We start from the raw sequence: 19,556 nt of genomic DNA on the forward strand, positions 1-19,556 counted from the left end.
GAAAATAAATTAAATGCACATATACAGGATAGAAAAAAAAAATAAATGCACATATTATACATATATGTATATAAGTATCAAATGCATATACATATGCGTATATGTATACAGGATAAAAAGAGAAAGAAAATAAATATATTATACATTAATACATATGTATACATCAATATGCATGTATAGGAAAAAGAGAGAGAGAAAGAGTAAATGAATTTATTTAATCATGTATGTATGTGTATAATATTTATTATATAGATACGTTCGAATGTAGTATGAGTAATATGAAAACAGAGTACAGTTGTGAGGTAGAAATATACACATACGTATACATCGTTGGTTTTAATGGTAGTTGTAATGGTTGAGATGTGTAGTTGCTGAGGAACCGAGCACCGGCTACTTGATTAATGGCGGGTAATTACGTTTTTTTGCCGTCCTTGTAATTGTTAATAATTGAACGTAATCGTTATGCCTTTTTAATCGCATTAGTTGGGGCGCTGCGTTGCGCAACAGAAAAAATTGCGGAACGTCCTCGCTCTTCAACACAAACGACAACGACGACGATGATGACGATGACGATGACGATGACGATGACGATGATGACAAAGACGACGATGACTGTGAAAAGGATGATGAGCAGAATGAAAGAAGATAGGAGATATGTCGTATTGTGGTTTGCTCCGGAAGTTTATTCATGGTTATCAAGTTTTTTTTTTTATTCGATAATCGTGTAAAGAAAAGGATAATACGTGTAACGTAAAAATAATTTTAAATTTATATTTTTAATTATTTTATTATGGGATAATTATTATTAATTCGTTGATTTGATTTATGACCATTACGTGTATCAATTTATTCGTTTTTTTTTCTGTTCGATGTATTTTTTTGTTTGTTTTATTTTTTGTAATTATTTTTCTGAGTTGATTTTAAAATTGTATTAGTGTGCAAAGTTATGGGAGATTTTTTTTTTATAATTGTATTATATTTAAAGATATATTTGAAATGTTCGAATTGTATTTTAAATTGTTTATTGGACAGATAATAATAATTTGATTCAATTATAACAAATTAGTATAAATATATAATATTATTGTTTGATAATGAACGCGATTAAAAAAATATTAAAAATTTCGTATATACAAATTAATTAAATATAATTAAATCTATTTCTAAATCACAGATATACTTTCACATATTTTAAATGTGTAACTTTAAGATTAAATGAAATATTTGAATTTCTCTTCATTTATTTTTTTATAAATAAATTTTTTTTCCCCAACGACGATTGATTAATCTCGAATATAAAATGAATCAAACAACTTGGCGAATACCACATGATAGATTATTAATAGAGAAATAAAAGTTGACAGTAGATAGTTGTTAATCGGTACGATATTCATAATAAAAGTGAGAAAATAAACGTATATGGAAGCGCAATTAGATAAAAATAATGTGCATACAATAACAAGTTACATCGCTAATGGTAGCTTTTATTGCCAACATATCCATTTGAATTTATAATAATTATAGATATTATTAATGACCATATTAACGGGTGATAAAAACATACAAAGTAGTTGGCACAGCATTTCTGATATTTGATTAGCAGTAGAGTATTACGTAAGTAAAACATCTTTTCTTATTAAAATAAATGCAATTATCATCGTTCGTATGAAATTTTTGATTTATTTCGGAATCAATGAAAAAGAAAAAAAAATCAACAGGAAAATAATGCCAATGTTTAAATAATTTTTTACATTTACTTTTTTTTTATAACATCGGAAATTAATTTTTACGCGTCAACGAACGTATGTATGTTTGCTTGTGTATATGTGTATATTATATACAGACGATTAGTATACGAGAGTATACTTTCATCATGGTTTTCAGGACTATTAATAATTGTATGTTAGTTTGATCGTTCTCGATTCGCTCGAGTGACTATTTCCGAGAAATAAAACAATTTCTATGTATATATATATATATATATATAGAATATATATCCGTACATACTTTTTATTTTCTGTAAGATTTTGCTTATCATCGATGATGACTCATCCAGGTACAATACTAACAATAAAAGAAGTAAAACTTAATATTTTAATGAATTATTCAACGAGTCCACGTAATTGCTAATGACGCGTAGTCATTAGTAGTAGTTAATAATATCGTCTTATGTTAGAGTTATACATACGCGAACGTGCAAACACACACACATACAAAACATATACACACAAGTATATAGGTATCCTTTTTCGTAAAAATGTACTTCTTCGAATTTTCTTTACCAGGATAATTTCTTTAATGAGAGTATTTTCAACACTTATGGCATTTAAAAACATATTCTTAACGTATGCTGTGTCGATTTTAAAGTTAATAATTCTTAAAGAGCGATCGATTATGGCAAAAGGTCTGTAACCATTTTGTTTATAGCCAACATTAGCGTGTTTCGTATCTCTTTTCTCTCTCTTTCTTTTTTATATACATTTTCACATACATTGTTACACAACACATACACACACACACACACATGTGTATTCAATTCATATATACAGAAATGAAATGAGACTATCAGTTTATATTGAACAAAATCTACGTAGGACGGAAGTGCATTGCACGGCCTTCAAGTTTTTCGTCTCTTTCGCCAAAAGAGACTACTAATAATAAGGTCCCGAACGAACAGGATGTGCAACCTTCGAAGGGCGCGAAAAAGGCGATCGCTGTTTTGCATAATTGTCGAAATTGATTACACCCGTATACCAAGCGGTGTAATCAAGAAATGAGCCAAGGGTTTCTCCTCTTTTTTGTTTGTTTGTTGCTTGATCGGTACTCGACCAAAACCTTGGCTAAATTTTAGCTTACACGATGCCGCCAAAAGATCTTCGATCTCGTGTATTCTCTTTCTCTTTCTATTACACGTTCCGATTTTACACGTCCCATTAAACTCCAACTGTTTTTCTTTTCCCCATTTTTTTATTTTGATTTGTAATTTGAAAGAATTGTTTTTTTTTAGTTTTACATTGTCCCAGGCATATTTGAAAAATATTTAAAAAAATATATATATATATATATTTTTTCTTTATCGATTTTCTAAATCGAATTGCATCACGTGTCGATATTTCTGATAGTTTAGATTAAGTATTCATTAATACACCCTCCTGCTGTTAATTTTACCGTAGAGATCTTGTACACTTAGGTTGGACGGGTTGGCTAGGTTAAGTATTTAAGTACCTTAAGCCAACTTTTATTTCTCCCCTTCTCTCTAATCACGTATTCGTTCGATCGACAAGACTTACGAGCACCGTTTAAGATAATCTAATGGTCGAGTTTAAACCAGGAATAAATGAATCGATCGTTGAACTCGTAAATGTTATTAAAGTCTTCCTTCTCGATCATTCTAAGAGAATCATCTTTTAGATTACGTTGATTACGAATTTTCTTCTCTTTTTTGTGTGTGTGTAGGATATTAGACGTAATTTAAATATATTTTAGATGAATAAAATATTGAAATAACAAAAAGTTTACTAAATATTTTTACACAATTATATATATATACATATATGTTTTCAAAAATTATTAAGAGGATTATTTATAAATTAATAAATTAAGAAAAAAAAAATAAAAATAATATCGATAAATAATGGTCATTAAATAATAACAAATTTGTACAATTATACGAATATATATATTAAAATTTTTCTATTATATAATGAAATGCCAATTTATTTAATCAACGATGAATTATTAAGAGATACAATTATAATAATATTATTTTTGCTATTTTTTGAATTAATGAATTTTTTTTCCTTATCAAATGGAATAAAGTGTACTAGTAAGTTTCCGAGTGGATGAATCGATATCGAAAGAAATCGATTTCTCGGGATGACGTATTCGCGACGACATGTAAATCATGCTCGATCGGTTTTAACATATATATATATGCGACCTTTTAATTGCTTCAGACGAGAGATCACAGTCGCACTCATATACATCGATGTACAATTAATTAACAGTTCCATAAATCGCTAAGCGAATAACGAGTTCTATCGTACACTTCTTGGTACCTGGTTTTACTTGCAGACGACTTTCAATCCAGTTTTATTACGTAAAGTGAATTTTTTATTTTTTTTTCCTTACAGTCCCCCACCCATCCCATACCCTTCCCCTCCTTCTTAATCACTCTTCCTATATATATTTTCTTTCTTTTAATTTACATTTTATTTTTCTCTCTTGTTTCTTTATTTTTTTGTTTTCTAATTACCACGCACAGTTTTTTGTAGACAGAGGTTCATAACTCAATTGAGTATAACTTTAAATAAATACTACGATCTAATTCCGTTTTATGCGAATTGATAAAAAGTTATAGATAGAAATAAAAAAATTCAGTTTCCATTCGAATCATTTATATTTATTTCACAAAAGAAAAATATTATGTGATTATTGAAGAGGGGGAAAGAGAAAAACATAAATATATATACATATGGAAAACGAGTTTCAAGGTTATCATTTTTAATCATATACGCGCGTTGTACAATAGTCATTTGATTAGGGTATACGTGCAACGATGTTTACTTTGTTGACACGATTCAATTAAAAACGAAAAAAAAAAGGAATTAATTTTCTTAGATACATTTATAGAAATAAATAAAAAAAAAATATTGAAAAAAATAGATTACGTGTCTCAAGGCAATCATTTAAATCATATAAACGTTGTACAATAGTAGCAGTTTAATTAGGGTATTACATGAAAGGATATTTATTTTGTTGACACGATTCAATTAAAAAAAAAGTAAATCAACTTTCATTAAATGTAATTATTTATTGAATAAAAAAAAAAAAGGAAAAATTATGTTCTTTTAGTGGAAACTTAGAATTTCTTAGAAAATATTAATTCTGTTCTCTCTCTCTCTCTCTCTCTCTCTCTTTCTATTTCTTGATGGCAAATGGTTTATTAAGCACGTGTCTTTAATAAGAGACTTTGTATTCTTATTAGAGAGACTCACTAAGAAAATACAGGAATCGACGATTGAGAAAATAACATCCTAGGTAAGAAACGCCTTCGTGTTACGCACTATCGCGCTTTAGAAACTCGATCGAGATATATCGAGAAAGTCAGAACGCGGTCCGCTGTTTCTACCGGTTTTATGATATTATTGAATTTATTTCTATCTTAAATGATTATATTCTTATCTTTTTATTTTGTCTAGTTACATTAGCATACGCCACTATTTATTTTTTTTTTTTTTAACATAACTTTGATATTTACGTTGAATAGGAACAAATTATTTCATTGTCCGATTAATTCGATATACTGATTTCAATCTAAGAGGAAAAAGTTTCTTTTCAATTCTTTGAATTCTTCGAATAAATTATTTATTTTATTTAATCGAATGTAAAATTTTTAACGTTAACCGTATCACAATTTTATTATCCAAATCAGCTGATTTTAAGATATTTGTTCAATTCTCTACATTCGTATTAATTTCCTATTCTAAAATATTTAAAAAAACATTTTTCAAAGTTAAAAAAAAATTGTCATCCTATTTATTAAAAGGTTCACTGATAAATCCTTAACGTCGCTAATTAAAATTAAAATTCCCATAAGTTCTTTTAATCTCATGTCAGAAAAAAAAATATTTCAACTATTATAAGCATCTTAAACTCGAACAAAATCGTCACTTTGTTGAAACGCGAAAGTCATATAGTTTGGGAATTAAATAGTATTCCAAGCATCTATTGTTTTACCTTTGCAACGGGGAATTCTAATTAAGGAGATTGCCTGATAGGCCAGAAGAGCACATTCCAAGCAAGGCGTGCACAGAGTTATTAGACTTTTCCCTTTCCGACGATGCACAAGTGCAACATACAACCCCAGAACTACGTAGGTGGGACTTTAAAAAAGAAGTTAATTTAAATAAAGAAAAGAAAAGACAAGACGAGGAGTTGAACTGAACGAAGACTCGCAATTATTATTCAATTTCCGTAACCGTACTTATCTTAAGTCGATGTCACGAGTGAACACTGAAGGAAACCGTGTTGAGTCTCGTGTGAACGATCTCTTCTTAGAGACCGGTGCTTTACACATACATACATATATGTATAAGTAAATATGTACAGCAGGTACATGGTAGATATACAGGTAAAGGTAGAGTAGAGTATAGTAGAGTGAAGTGTAGGTATGCGAGCATTCGCCTAGTGCAATAGCAATTGCAGCAGTTGGGGAACCGGAATGGAAGGGGTGGCTCGCGCCAATTAAAGTCCATTAGTGTGACCCGAGTAGACATTGGCGCGGAGTAATTTTCGAGAACTCGACAATACCCTTGACATTCTTTTAACTTTTAACTTCTTATTATTATATCTTTTATACTGTTCTTCTTTTACGCGTTACATTCTTAATTTTAACTATTTTTATACAACCGATGTACTATCTTCTTTTTTATTCTAAGTCCTCGTTTCTTTCCTTGCCTTTTTTGATATTTTGTATGTTTTTTGTTGTTTTATTTTTAGTTAATAGTCTAATGTGAAATCTTAATTAAATTTGATAGACGTATTAATGAATCCTTGTATTAATTTCGATGGGATAAAAATAAATAAATTTTGTAGTATTTATAGTAGAATTATTATACAACAAAAATATACACATTCTGATATTTAAACTACATATTAACTAACATATCTACCTTGAAGAATAAAAATTGCAAATTAACTTTACTCATAAATATTTGCCAACTATCAACCGTACGTATTAATCACTATACTTTAAACATACTTAATTACATACCCTTACTTTGTTATATACATACACATATTTATCTACTTACTCATATCAAGTGCATTTAACGAAATTCAAATGAACCCGCATCGGACTGGACAACATAGTTGAATAAAAAAGGTTACAAAAAAAGAAAAAGAATAGAGAAAAAAAGAAAAAAAAGAAAAAGAAAAGAAAGAAACCGGAAGAAGGATAAATGTGAGGGAAGTGCTAGAGACCTCGATAACGATCATCGCTGTCGTCATCATCGTTTACCGCGACATGTCCTGTTCGTCGGGTCTCTCACCCTCCATATCGTACCCTTTTCCTCGTTCCCCCCTTTCATTCCCGTTTCCCCCATTCGTATGTCAACCCCCGTTCACCTCTCTGTGACTCTTCTTCCTCGGTCGACCATCACCAACACTTCTCTTATTCTCTTTAATCGCGTTTCAAAAAGCCACGGAGCGCATCGAGGCGACATCCTCCTCTTGTTTGTGACCCCACGTGCTGCTGTTTTGTTGCTGCTTGCTTGCTTACTTGCTTACTTGCTTGCTTGCTACCTATGGTTGGTACCCGCACTCTCAAACCATCAAGCGAGAATAATTAGTCAGGCTAGCCCTGTGAGTTATAGTAGTTGTGTTGTGTTTTAGTTGTCGTTGTTGTTGTTGGTTAAGTGCACCAAGCCAGGATATCCTTTGTCTTTGGGATCATCGTGCCCACCTTTCTTTTTTCATTTTTTTTCTCTCCTTTTTTTCTGTTTTTTTACTCTAAAACACACCGGTCAAAACAGCAACCAAAATGCACATGGTCCTCCTTTCAACGATGACTCTTCTTCTTTCACCTGGCCAGATTAATTTGATAATAGGAATTAGAGATGATTACAAAAAAATAAAAGGAAACGGGAGTCTTTATGTTTCTTTTTTTTTTTTGGTCATCTTCAAGGTCGTCTCTTATTTGAGAACAGTCTTGAAATTTATTTTGTTAAAGTAAATTATTATATCTCGTGATTATATTTTTTAATAATTTTGTAGGTAGTAGATATGATAAATAATTATTTATTTATTATTATTATTATTATTATTATTATTATTATTATTATTATTATTATTATTATTATTATTATTATTATTATTATTATTATTATTATTATTATTATTATTATTATTATTATTATTATTATTATTATTATTATTATTATTATTATTATTATTATTATTATTATTATTATTGTATTTATTTTATATGCGGGTTAATTATCATGCATATGATAAATGTTTGTTTCAACGGAAGATTGATAATATAAATAATTTTAATTAATTATGAATTCTTATCAAACATGAATTAACACATCATGTATTTATACTAACCACTAATTATCGTAAATATATTTGAATAAATATCTAATTTGATAATTTGTGTTTAATTGATTGAACGTTGATTGAATTTTGATTGAATTTTCTATTAGATTAATGTTGATTCGTTGATTTTATTATGAAGATTCTTAAGAACACACCAATTCCAATTCCTTGTCTCTTCTTTTAAACTCTCCTTGTTCATTCGAAGTTACCTTTCTTCTTCTTCTTTCAACCACTCCCGCGGGCAAGTTCTTCTTTCTTGCTTCCAGGAAGCAGGGAGGATTAACCCGTCACAGATTTGGCGATGGTACCACCAATTTATTCTCTGTTCTCTCTCTCTCTCTCTCTCTCTCTCTCTCTCTCTCTCTCTCTCTCTCATTCTTTCGATTGTAAGAAGGGACACGCGTAAACGCGCGCACAAATACACTTAAATGGCCGATTATAAAGGTGCCTTCAGACGAAATTTAAATTCTAGTATTTTTACAAACAAATAATCCAATTAAAAACAATTCGAGATGATATAATTAATTCATTAAATTAAATTATTAAAGTTTCGCGAATAAATCAATAGAAAATATATATTTGAATTATGCTTACGATAAAAATTGAACTACAGTATGATTCTGTAATTGAAAAAAAAAAAAGAAAATAAAGAAAATATTAAATCCCTAGAGATAATAAAAATAGTAATTTGTTTTTCCTAGATCATCATGGTGTGGTGATGGTAATAAAAAGAACGATGAAGGAAAGAAAGATGTCTCAGTTCTCGTAGGTATATACATACCTAAGTATTTATCTATCGCAGAATGGGTCGCGTTCTTGGCATTCTGAAAGCACCTTTAACGGTCCGAAGAACTCGGTCTCTTCTTGGAGTTTCATGGTGGTTTCGGTTTGGCTATCTGAGGAGCGCGGTAATGTGCTTGCCTTGTCCTCGATTAATCCGAGGAGTCTACGGGACCACTCTAGGTCGATGGATGATACACACAGATACATTTAAGTAAATACTTACACATATATCGTTAAAGATAAGTTGGTGTAAGTTGTATACCTGTATACAAATATATAAATGTATTATTAGCCTGTGTATGTGTGTATGGTATTGTTGAGAATATAAGTAATTGTGTGTATGTGTGTTTATTGTGTTGTGGATGTTTGTAAATGTATTGTTTGTATGTACGTGTTGGTGTATCGTTGATGACACATTGTAAATGTTTTAGAGTATTTATGTTTTTGAGAATGGATTTGTGTGTGTGTGTGTGGATGAGTGAGTGTCAGGCTATATAAGTAAATGCATTAGTGTAGGAAAGGTAAGTGCGTGCGGACGCCCTTTCGATCCTTCTTCGACGAATGACGCCTTTTTTTCGATGCGACCGCCACCGTCGAAGCTTGGATGCGGCTCGTGTCGGCTCCTGCCAGATCCAATTAAGCCAAATTATTGCCTTCTGCGATCGAGAGAGATCCCGGTTAGCCTACACTATACCTATTTCACATCCCCTTTTCGATCATTCTCGAGAATCGCGTAACTTAAATGAAAACGTAGAAAAATTTCGTAGAAATGTTATTCTCTCTGAGTCCCCTATTTTCGTTTTTCTTTCTCAACTTCTAATTGAATCCTAAAATGGTTTATCTCTCAGTTAGATTCGATAATGAAATTAATGAAAATCATTTAAATCATAAAAAATATAGATAGAAATTTTCTAGATAGAATAATAAATTAATGGGAAATAATGGAAATGAAGTGATAAAAATAAAAAACACGTTAATCATTTTATGTTTAAACAATAATTTAGACACACATGTTAATATACTATAATATTAATGTTCGTTATTTATTAAGTTTATCAATTTTGTATTATTAATTAAAATACTATCTAAACGTAAATTATTTATGGTAGACGTTGCATGATGAAAAGTTCATATACGAGTTTATCGGTGATTGTACACGTGTTAAACAAAAAAGAAAATATAAAAAAAAGGATACAAATGTTTTATACATAATAGAGAGAAGGAAGAAAGAAAAAAGAAGAAGGAAAAGAAAAAGAATAAAAAAAAAAAAAAAGAGAAAAAATGGTGGAGATAAACGAAGAGAAAGAAGAAAAATGTCGCTTCGACATTCCCGAGCACGCATTTCGGCGAATTTTCGTATCAACGCGTTACGCGTCCTTCCAAGAAGACGCTTCTTCTTAATCGCATCGAAAAAGATTTTCTCTCTCTCTCTTACTTTTTCTGAATTGGTTGGAGCGGTAGGTTCAAAGAGGAACATTCGCGATCATCGAATCCTCTTGCGACAAAATCTTCTTTAGTTTTAAAAAGAAAAGGATAACATAATGGGGTGAACACGAAATTACAAACGGAAGATAGCATGATCAATACCTCGAATTAGATTCGAGTGTTATTTAAATCTTATCTTACTAGGAACTACGTTCCTTTCGTACCTTGCTTTTCGTACCTTCTGATTTTGTATTTTGATAAACACAATTGATCGTGTCATTCTCTAATTATGTCATTTACCATAAATTTTAAGCAAGAATGAGATAATTTTTTGAATAGAAGAATGATCAATGGTTTTTCTAATGTTATCAGAGTGTTATGAATATTTTTTGATAAACTTGTGAATAGAGAAATATTAAAATATTTTTGTTGATAATAAATAAATTGAATTTTTGTTCATGTATCAAAATAATCGTTAAATTTTTGCGAGTATAACTTTGTTTTAGAATTTTTATACAGTTAATTATTAAGTATATTATTTATAATAACTAGTCGTATAAAATTACATATTACTTTGAATATATATATTTTTTTTTTTACAAAATGAAACTCTTATTAATCTTTTTGTCTTTATTTAATTTAAAAGTAGTCCGCGCGAATTATATTTGCCATTGCAATAATAACTTACTTATGATACGTCGAACTAACTAGGAAAGCAACTAAAACGTAATTCATTATCATATCTTTAGTTTTGTTAATTATAGTTTATCTTTGTCATAATGGACAATTTTGAAAATAATGTATGAATAAAAGAAAGAAAGAATAAGGTAAACTAAACGTCGCATAATGGAAGTTTACGGAAAACAAAATAAAGAAAAGTTAATGAAGCAATTTACGTGAAACTTAGTTGCTACTTATGGTATCGTATCTTACCGTAATGAAATATAAAAACGTTTTAATCTTATCGACAATTGGCACATTGTCGGAAATGCACTTCTCAAGTTTTGCGTAGTTATCGTTATTCTTTAAAAAAAAAAAAAAAAAAAAATTACACGAAATTTTTATAAATACTTGCTAGTTACGGTTACAAATCGTTATTTTCTAAAACACCGAAACATATTTTTTTTTCTACGCATATATGTGACTACACTGACATAATTGGAACAAATAAAGAACAAAATAAATTCACAAAAGTTTCGATCGATCAAACTTATCGGGTGTTGGACCAATTAAAAAATTGATATATAGTAGAAAAAACTAAAATCTAGGAAATATTTATTACTGTAAAAAAGTTAAACGAAACTTTCTACGAAGATAAAGTAACTCTGTTCCTTTTCTTTTTTTCTTTTTTATTATTTTTTGGTACGGGTCGTAGAATTTGCAGGCCACCTATAGGGCGAATGAACAGTGCTCTCAGATCGTCGTTCATCCTGGTCGGAACGTTGCTTACAGAGAATTGACTCGTCGCGAGCAGATTCCATAGCAGAAGAAGAAAGGAACGATGACGAGGGGAATGACGATGAACAGGATGAGAAAAAAATCTAAAAAGGAATGAAAAGGAATACAAATAATAAGAAAAGAATAGAAAAAGAGAGAAAGAGATAGCAACAGAAGGAACAGAAACAGGAACAACAAGAACAGAGAGAGTGAAGATCGAGCAAGATATGAGATAAATAGAGACAGAGATATATAAAGTAAAGGATATGGGGGGGGGAGGTGAGGTGGGGTGTGGAGAAGACTGAGGGTTCAGAGAGTTTGGGGTTTTATGTTAAATGGATTAGACAGGGGAATGCGTCTTCTCGACGAATTGCCCATCCCGCGTATCTTCGTTTTCTGACCAATCACGTTTCACGTATAGGGGGTGGGGGGAGAAGAAGGATATCTTGTTTGCTTGTCTCTTCTGTTTGCTTGGTAGAAATTTGAACGTGCTTTTCGTTAATTGCCGAGTCACAAGGGTAATTAGCAAATTCTTAAACAGAACTCTGGTTCGATGTGTTTACCCTACTCACAAGGAGAGAAACGACACGAGCCACGCGAGAGAATCAGAGTTGGTTGTATACTTCGTAAAGAAACTGAAAGAACATTAATGAACGAATAGAAGGAGAAAGAGAGAGAATAAAACCGGTCGTGCTTCTGAAATGCATCGTCGTTCTTCGAAATTGACGAAGAGCCTAAGATACTTTTGTGAGATACTTGACAACAACGTATTGTCTCTCGATTATGCTAAATGTAATTTTGAATTATTTATTCGTTGATTAAATTAATCGTAAGTTTGATTATTTAACAATGTTTTTCGATTATTATTCAAGTATTATTGGTTTTTTTTTTTTTTAAATATCACTTATACGGTTACGTCAAAGTTAATCAATTAGCATAATATTTTTCTAACGCGATAAAACATTAATCTAATGGTTAGTTAGGTAAGTTTTTATCATTGCATTTGATATTATTTCTAAACTGTTACGTAAAAAAAATTTGCATTTAATATCATAGCACTAGATGATTTTTCTTTCTTTTTCTTTTTTTTTGTATTAGTGAAATATAAAATACTTAGTATGATTGCGATCGTTTAACGCAAATCAATTATTACGTCAAACGTTTAATCGTCTATATTTAAAACCAAAAAAAATAAAGCAAACTTTTATCAGTTCGATTCGTTCGTGTTCATAAATATTTACAAATAATTATTTTAATAATACTTAAATAGAAGGAAATAATATTCTATAGTATAATTTTAAAAGTAATTAATTATTTAGATAATTTGAAAATTGGTAGGTATGTTAATAGAAAAGTGTTGGTGTTTAAACAAATCATTAATCAATCCTTGATTAGATATGAATCTTATAATTATTATGATATGTTATTAACATATGAGAATTATCAAATTTACATATTAAAATATGATTGTTGAATTATTACAAACATATCTATTAATATTTATAATAATAATATAATCGTACGAATAATCAATTTAACAATATGTTAAATTGATATGTTATTTAAATATATCATTATATTATATAACTATATATTTATAGAATTAAATTAAATAAATAAAAATAGGTCTTCGAGATAGCTAATTTAATAATTTTTGTATAAAATATAAAAAAAAAGGATATGACAACGCAGATTCGAGTTCTGTTGCATCCACATTAAATACATATAATAAATAATTTTATTATAATAATATTTTTTTATTAAAAATATATAATAAAAATATAGTAATATAGTAAAAATAAATATACATATACAAGTATATATGTACACACAAATATATGTATATTTGAAATATCATATAGGTGTATGAATACACAGTATAGATTTCCCATAAATTGTTAAAAAAAGATTTAATGTGGTTACGACTATGGCAGAATGGCGAGACCGATTAGAAAAGGGGGGACCACTTAATGCACGATTGCCAGCGACACTCGCCAAACGATTTCTTCTTTTTCTCATATATCCTCTCTCTCTTTCTCTCTCTCTCTTTCTCTCTATTTCTATCTTTCGCTTCGACTGAAAAGAGTCGTCCATAAAAGTCCGCACAGGTGTTCGATCTAAACATGGGAAAGTTCGTGGAATCAAGTAAACGTTCATCTCAACGAAGCCGATCCCTTATAGGTCGCCGTTAAGGGATCGAGTAAGGTTCGAGGATTCTCTGGACTTCCATTGATGCAACAAGAACTTATCGTCTAACCATTCTGATCACTCATTTCTCGTTTATCAAGATTCTTCCATATTTAATACTACTTTTCTACGCCTTTGTTATATAAAATTTTATAGATTTTTTTTTTTAGTTTCTATTAATTAATACCTCATATCCAAGCACTGTATTATAGTGTATTAGTCAAAACAAAAAAAAAACAAAAAAAAAACAAAAAAAAAGAATGGAAACAACAACGACAAAAAATCAAATCGTGTTATCCTTGAGTTTGATAAATTTATCATGATACTGAGTATTTATTAGAAAAAATTGATTTCATTGAAATTATTTACATTACAAAATTAAATCACTGGAATTAATTGATTTTTTTTTAACTTCCATTTTTAACTATGATAATTAACTGCACGTACGACTAATAATAATCTATCGTTTTTTTCATTTTTTTTCTCTAAATTTAATAATAATATTAAATGCGCGTTAGAAAATAATACGTACGAACGAACAAATCCTCGTTTAAAGTAAATATCTCACGAAGTCAAAGAAATCAAGTAAATAAAACGTCTCCACCGCGTAGTTAAGCGACTAAAGAGTACATTGAATTATCCTTAAGTAGAAAAATTCAAGCATGGTCAGCCATAATGAATGAATCGTTAATTATTCGAGATTGTCGCTAGAAGCGTCGATAAAATAATTGCACGTTTCCAATGCCGTTACGTTGATGTTTAGTTTTGTTCTCTGTGGCCAAAAGGGTGACTGACGACAACGACTACGGGAAAAGAAGGGAGGAAGTGAGGTTCAGGGAGTGGGAGCGAAACAAAAAAAGCAAAACAAAATGAAACAAAAAAATAATAGAAAATGTCCAAAGAAAGATGGAAAAGTGAAAAGAAAGAAGTCAAACTGGACCCTGTAATCGTCTTTAAGTCACAGTAACGTTTTCTCGTTAGAATTTCTACGACGTGCTGGATGGCTGGCTGGTTGGTTAGCTGGTTGTTTGGGCCCTCACGAGAACTGATGTGAGTGAGAAAGAGAGAAAGAGACACCAGTATAGCAACCTGCGGCACTTCTTCGAGATCATCGATTTCCACTTTGAGGTCGGCCACGTTTTGTCCTGGTAATTGTTCCCTCCTGCTGGGCGAGAAGGAAGAAAGAGAAAGGAGGGTTGGTTGGGACGGTATGGGGGAACTAGAAGGGAGGTATGGAGGGGAAGGAGACGAAGAAGATACTCTTGACTTTATACAGGTGGCATTAAGTGTTTTCCAGCCACGTACCTCTGTTCTTCTTAGTTGACTTCTTCCTTCTTTCCTAACATTCTCTATACTCATTTTTGTTCTTTTTTTCTTTTTCTTTGCTTTTATTTTCTTTCTCTTTCATCTTCGTCCTTTTAATGTCTTCCCCTCTCTCACTCTCTCTCTCTCTCTCTCTCTCTCTCTCTTTCTTTAAACGTTCTATATAGATCGATCTCTCTTCCTGTCTCTCCACCTAAACGAGTCGTCTACTTTTTTCCTCCCATAAACTCGCCTCACCATTGGTTAACTCCCTTGATGAAGACGTCCCGTGCGTTTCATGGATAAAACTGGTCGATAAATGTTACTTTAGATAGTTGTACACAACGGTCATCTATTCTGAATTCTTTTTTTTTTCTTTTTGTTATTTTATCCTTCTTTCGATAGTATTTTAAATCCATTCGATGATATCACCGATCGAGTTCGAGGAATCTTTGAACGATCGTTTTCTCTTATAAGTGCGAAGTTAATTTGAAACAAAAAGTACACGATAAAAAATTATTATTTTCTAACATGGAAAATGCGTACGAGCTTACACTAACACATTTGAAAGTATAGTCGTTGGATAAATCGCAAGAAATAATTTTGCTATCTGATTTCTTCCATTTTATAATAAATAAAAACTGTTTAACGATATTCTATCTTTCTTTCTGTATTAATCAAAAGGGGAAAAATCGTGTGACTGCGATTTCTAGTAATCATACGAAGATTTATATCTATCAAAATTTCCTATGGGGGTTTTATTTAAAGAATTTAAATCACACTTACCGATCATTCGCATAAGTAATTGATTCTGATCACTGTAAAGACGATTTATTTCAAATAGAAATAAATTCATTTAATTTTTATTTGATAAATTAATTGATTATTGAAAAAAATTACTAAATCAATAATGCAAGTAATATTAAAGAAATGCAACTACAAATGGAATGATATTAACGTCATCTTTGGAATGAGATATGAATAGAAGTGAGTAGAAAAAAAAGAAATAAAAAATCATAATAATAATCGAATTATATTCACCCACGTTACTAGTTCTCATTAAGATCTTAGATTGAAGATTAGATAATAGTTAACTATTTTTTTTCTTTCCGATAACGACTTCATAAAGTAATATTTTTAACGATGCTGTTAACTTAGCGTAAAAAGCACGTGTGAATTGCTACGAATCTTCAATCTCATTGGTAGTTGCCTCATATTCTCGACCAGGTATTACTTACGTTAGTTATCATTTTTATAGTCTTTCAGAATTTGCATTCAGATTGGTTGTACATTCTTTTAATGTTTGTTTTTTGTTTCTAATGATACGAGAAACGGTGATAGTGAATCAAACGGTTGCAAAAGATCTTTTACGAGATCGATATAATAATGATAGTTCAGTATTTTGTTAGAAATAGGATAGAATTTTGTTTTGACATTGATTATTTTATTCTCGAATAAATTTTTAATTGAAATAAAAAAAAAGATCATTTTTATTCACGAGTGTTTATTCGTTGATGCATTTTTGTAAACACACGTTCTATATTCGTTCTTTCTCTCTCGTATAATTGCAATAACATAGTTCATACGATTTTTTTTTTCTTAATTATACGATAGGAAATTTTGTTTCAGCACGTGTTTGTAAGAAATTGATAGATAATTTTCATTCTTTATTTAATTAAATATCTGTTTTAGTTTGCCTCAACTCTTGGTAGCAATATAAAGCCTATGATCCGGTTTTATTTCCATAGTCACATACTTCATGCTTATTTATGTGTTTGTGTGTATGTGTATGTGTATTACATCACTGATTAATTATGTTAATTAAACTAGCAACTAGCTTATTATGAACATGTCTCTATTCACTGTGTGTACGTGTTTGCAAAATGTACGATCTTGTACGATGTAGATTATCACATTCCGATGTGTAGATTGAAATTGAAAAAATATTTTGAATAAAAGGAAAATATGTTATAATGCAATTTGCGAATTTGTTTTTACCAGTTGAATGATATTCTTTTAAATTATGAAAAAAAAAAAAACAGAAGAAAAGAACACCTGTACGTGAAAGGAAAATAATTATCGCGTGTTTTAATACCGTTAACCTCAAAATTTTCATTTTCACTTTCACAGCCGCCATCATGGATTTTCAAATTAAAATTGATACAAAGAAAAAAATATCGATGATTAAAGTAAACAGGAAATATGAAAATAATTATGATAATAATGTTGATTAGGAAAAGTAATGTTTAATTAGATCTTCTTCTCGAGAAAACATTTATATTAATGATTGAACCTTAGCCTAATCGCGATAAAATAATAATTTATTACTGCGAGATTTAATGAACTTTGATCGACCTTAGAAATCGTCTTATCTGTGACCATTAGTTTTATCATAACATTGTCAGTTTAATTTAAACATTATTTTATACAGCTAATGTAATTATATGTGTGTGTGTGATTACAAACAATTTTAATTTCCAGGGAAACCGAGACAGCGTGGCCGAGCGGTTAAGGCGCTGGTTTTAGGCACCAGTCCGAAAGGGCGTGGGTTCGAGTCCCACCGCTGTCAAAATTTTACCCTAAATTAGCTTTAATTTTGTACCTATAATATATAATTTATAAACAAATTGTTTTTGCTTGCTTAACTTTTTTTAATTACGTCAAATTTAAATCAAGAAAATGTCTATGAAGAAAATTATATAAACGTGACGCGTCCTATCCATTTTTATCAATCACGTGTTAGATGATTAAAATTTATTTTTACAACAGTGTGACGTTGCATTTATAAGTATACATTTTCACAATCATATTAACATTATTCATTTATTTATTAATCTCTAATCAAAAGTATCGTAGTATAAGTTAATCTTTCACTTGCACTGGCGAAGAATTCTCCGTCGCGCGTGCCACACACGTTGTTTTTGTTTCTGTGCCATGTCCTGTGACAAAAGCATCACGACGTGCTTGACACGTTTTTTCAACGCAAGTGGTTAATAAAATTAATTTTTTAAAATTCATTGATTAAATATAAATAATAACGAAATCAAATTCAAATATTGAAAACGAAACAATTCTAAATGTGAGAAAATTTAAAAAATAAATATAAACGTAAATAAAATTATTAATCCAAATAACATTGTATTTACTAATGAGTTTTAAATTCGTTCGGTTGTAATTTAATTGAAAAAAAAAATCATATAATCGTGTGGGTGGGTGGGTTCACCGGTGGGTAATAATATTTTGCAGTGGGGGTTGATCTGAAAATAAGAAGAGAGTATGAGGTTAAGAGTATGGGCGGTTAAGGGAGTGGGGGAGGAGTAGAATGGGGGAAGGAGAAAGAGAAAGAGATAGGGTTCGCATGCGTGCCGCATTCGGCGCCGTAGGTTATACTTTTAATTTCGCGATGCTCATTACGAAAAGTGATATGCACCATTCGGGAATAAATAGCCCTCAGCAGCAACAGCAGCATCAGCATCAGCAGAAGTAGCAGCGAGAGGAACTCACGTGCTTTTTGTAACAAGTCGAAAGGCCGTGCCGTGCCGTATGTGTGTGTGTGTGTCTTGCGAACGGAAAAAAGAAGTTGAGTGAGTGAGAGAGAGGGAAAGGGAAAGAAGAGGGGAGAAGGTGGAAAAAGGGAATGAGAGCCGGCGTGGTGGCAGGTAGTGGTTATCTCTCTCGAGAGCTCCCAGTTAATGACAACCCCTGGCTTATGCTACTCCTGACCCTCCCTATCCTCTCTCAAACTTACTTCCCTACACCAACCCTATTCCCTCACCCTCCTACATCTCTCGTACATATCAGCTGTCTCGGCTCGACTTTTGGGGAACCACTTACCAATCCGATCACTCTTAACGAATAAATGCAATTTTGTATTCGCTAACTGGTATTCTTGAGAGTGTGTGTATATTAGTGAGAGGAAGAAGAAGATAATTTAAAATATATATATATATATAATTCAATCTATCGTGAATAATATGTTAATCTAATAAAATATATTAGATTTCTATTTGTAGGTTTGATAGTATATTATTTTGTAATAAATTTTATTATTGTGGTAGATGTTAGAGTTTTATATGTAAATGCAAATGTTTAATTTAATTTAAAATTATTTTTGTTCCAAATTTTTAAATAAATATTTATAAATATATTTTATAATAAAAATATATTATATATAAATATAAATATATTATATCACATTTAAAAATAATATCCTTTCTATATCATTGTGATTAGAAATAAAAAAAAAGAACAAACATTTTGCAATTGTACTTGAGATACTACATACAGGATATCGTAACATTGAACGATCCTGTTCTGAA

At 30.4% G+C, this 19,556-nt stretch overlaps 1 protein-coding gene and 1 non-coding gene across 3 annotated transcripts in view; one reads left to right on the top strand and one right to left on the bottom strand.

Moving 5' to 3' along the window:
- LOC107074051 (uncharacterized) overlaps positions 1–19,556 on the bottom strand; it is a 135,625-nt gene that overhangs the window by 41,416 nt on the left and 74,653 nt on the right. The gene's annotated exons all lie outside the window — the stretch shown is intronic.
- Positions 17,728–17,806, top strand: TRNAL-UAG (transfer RNA leucine (anticodon UAG)). The gene has a single exon. It is a non-coding gene; the product is annotated as a tRNA-Leu (tRNA).

The sequence above is a fragment of the Polistes dominula genome, unplaced genomic scaffold, assembly GCF_049000335.1.
Source record: "Polistes dominula isolate Pdom_NZ unplaced genomic scaffold, Pdom_raw_medaka contig_20, whole genome shotgun sequence".
NCBI lineage: Eukaryota > Metazoa > Arthropoda > Insecta > Hymenoptera > Vespidae > Polistes > Polistes dominula.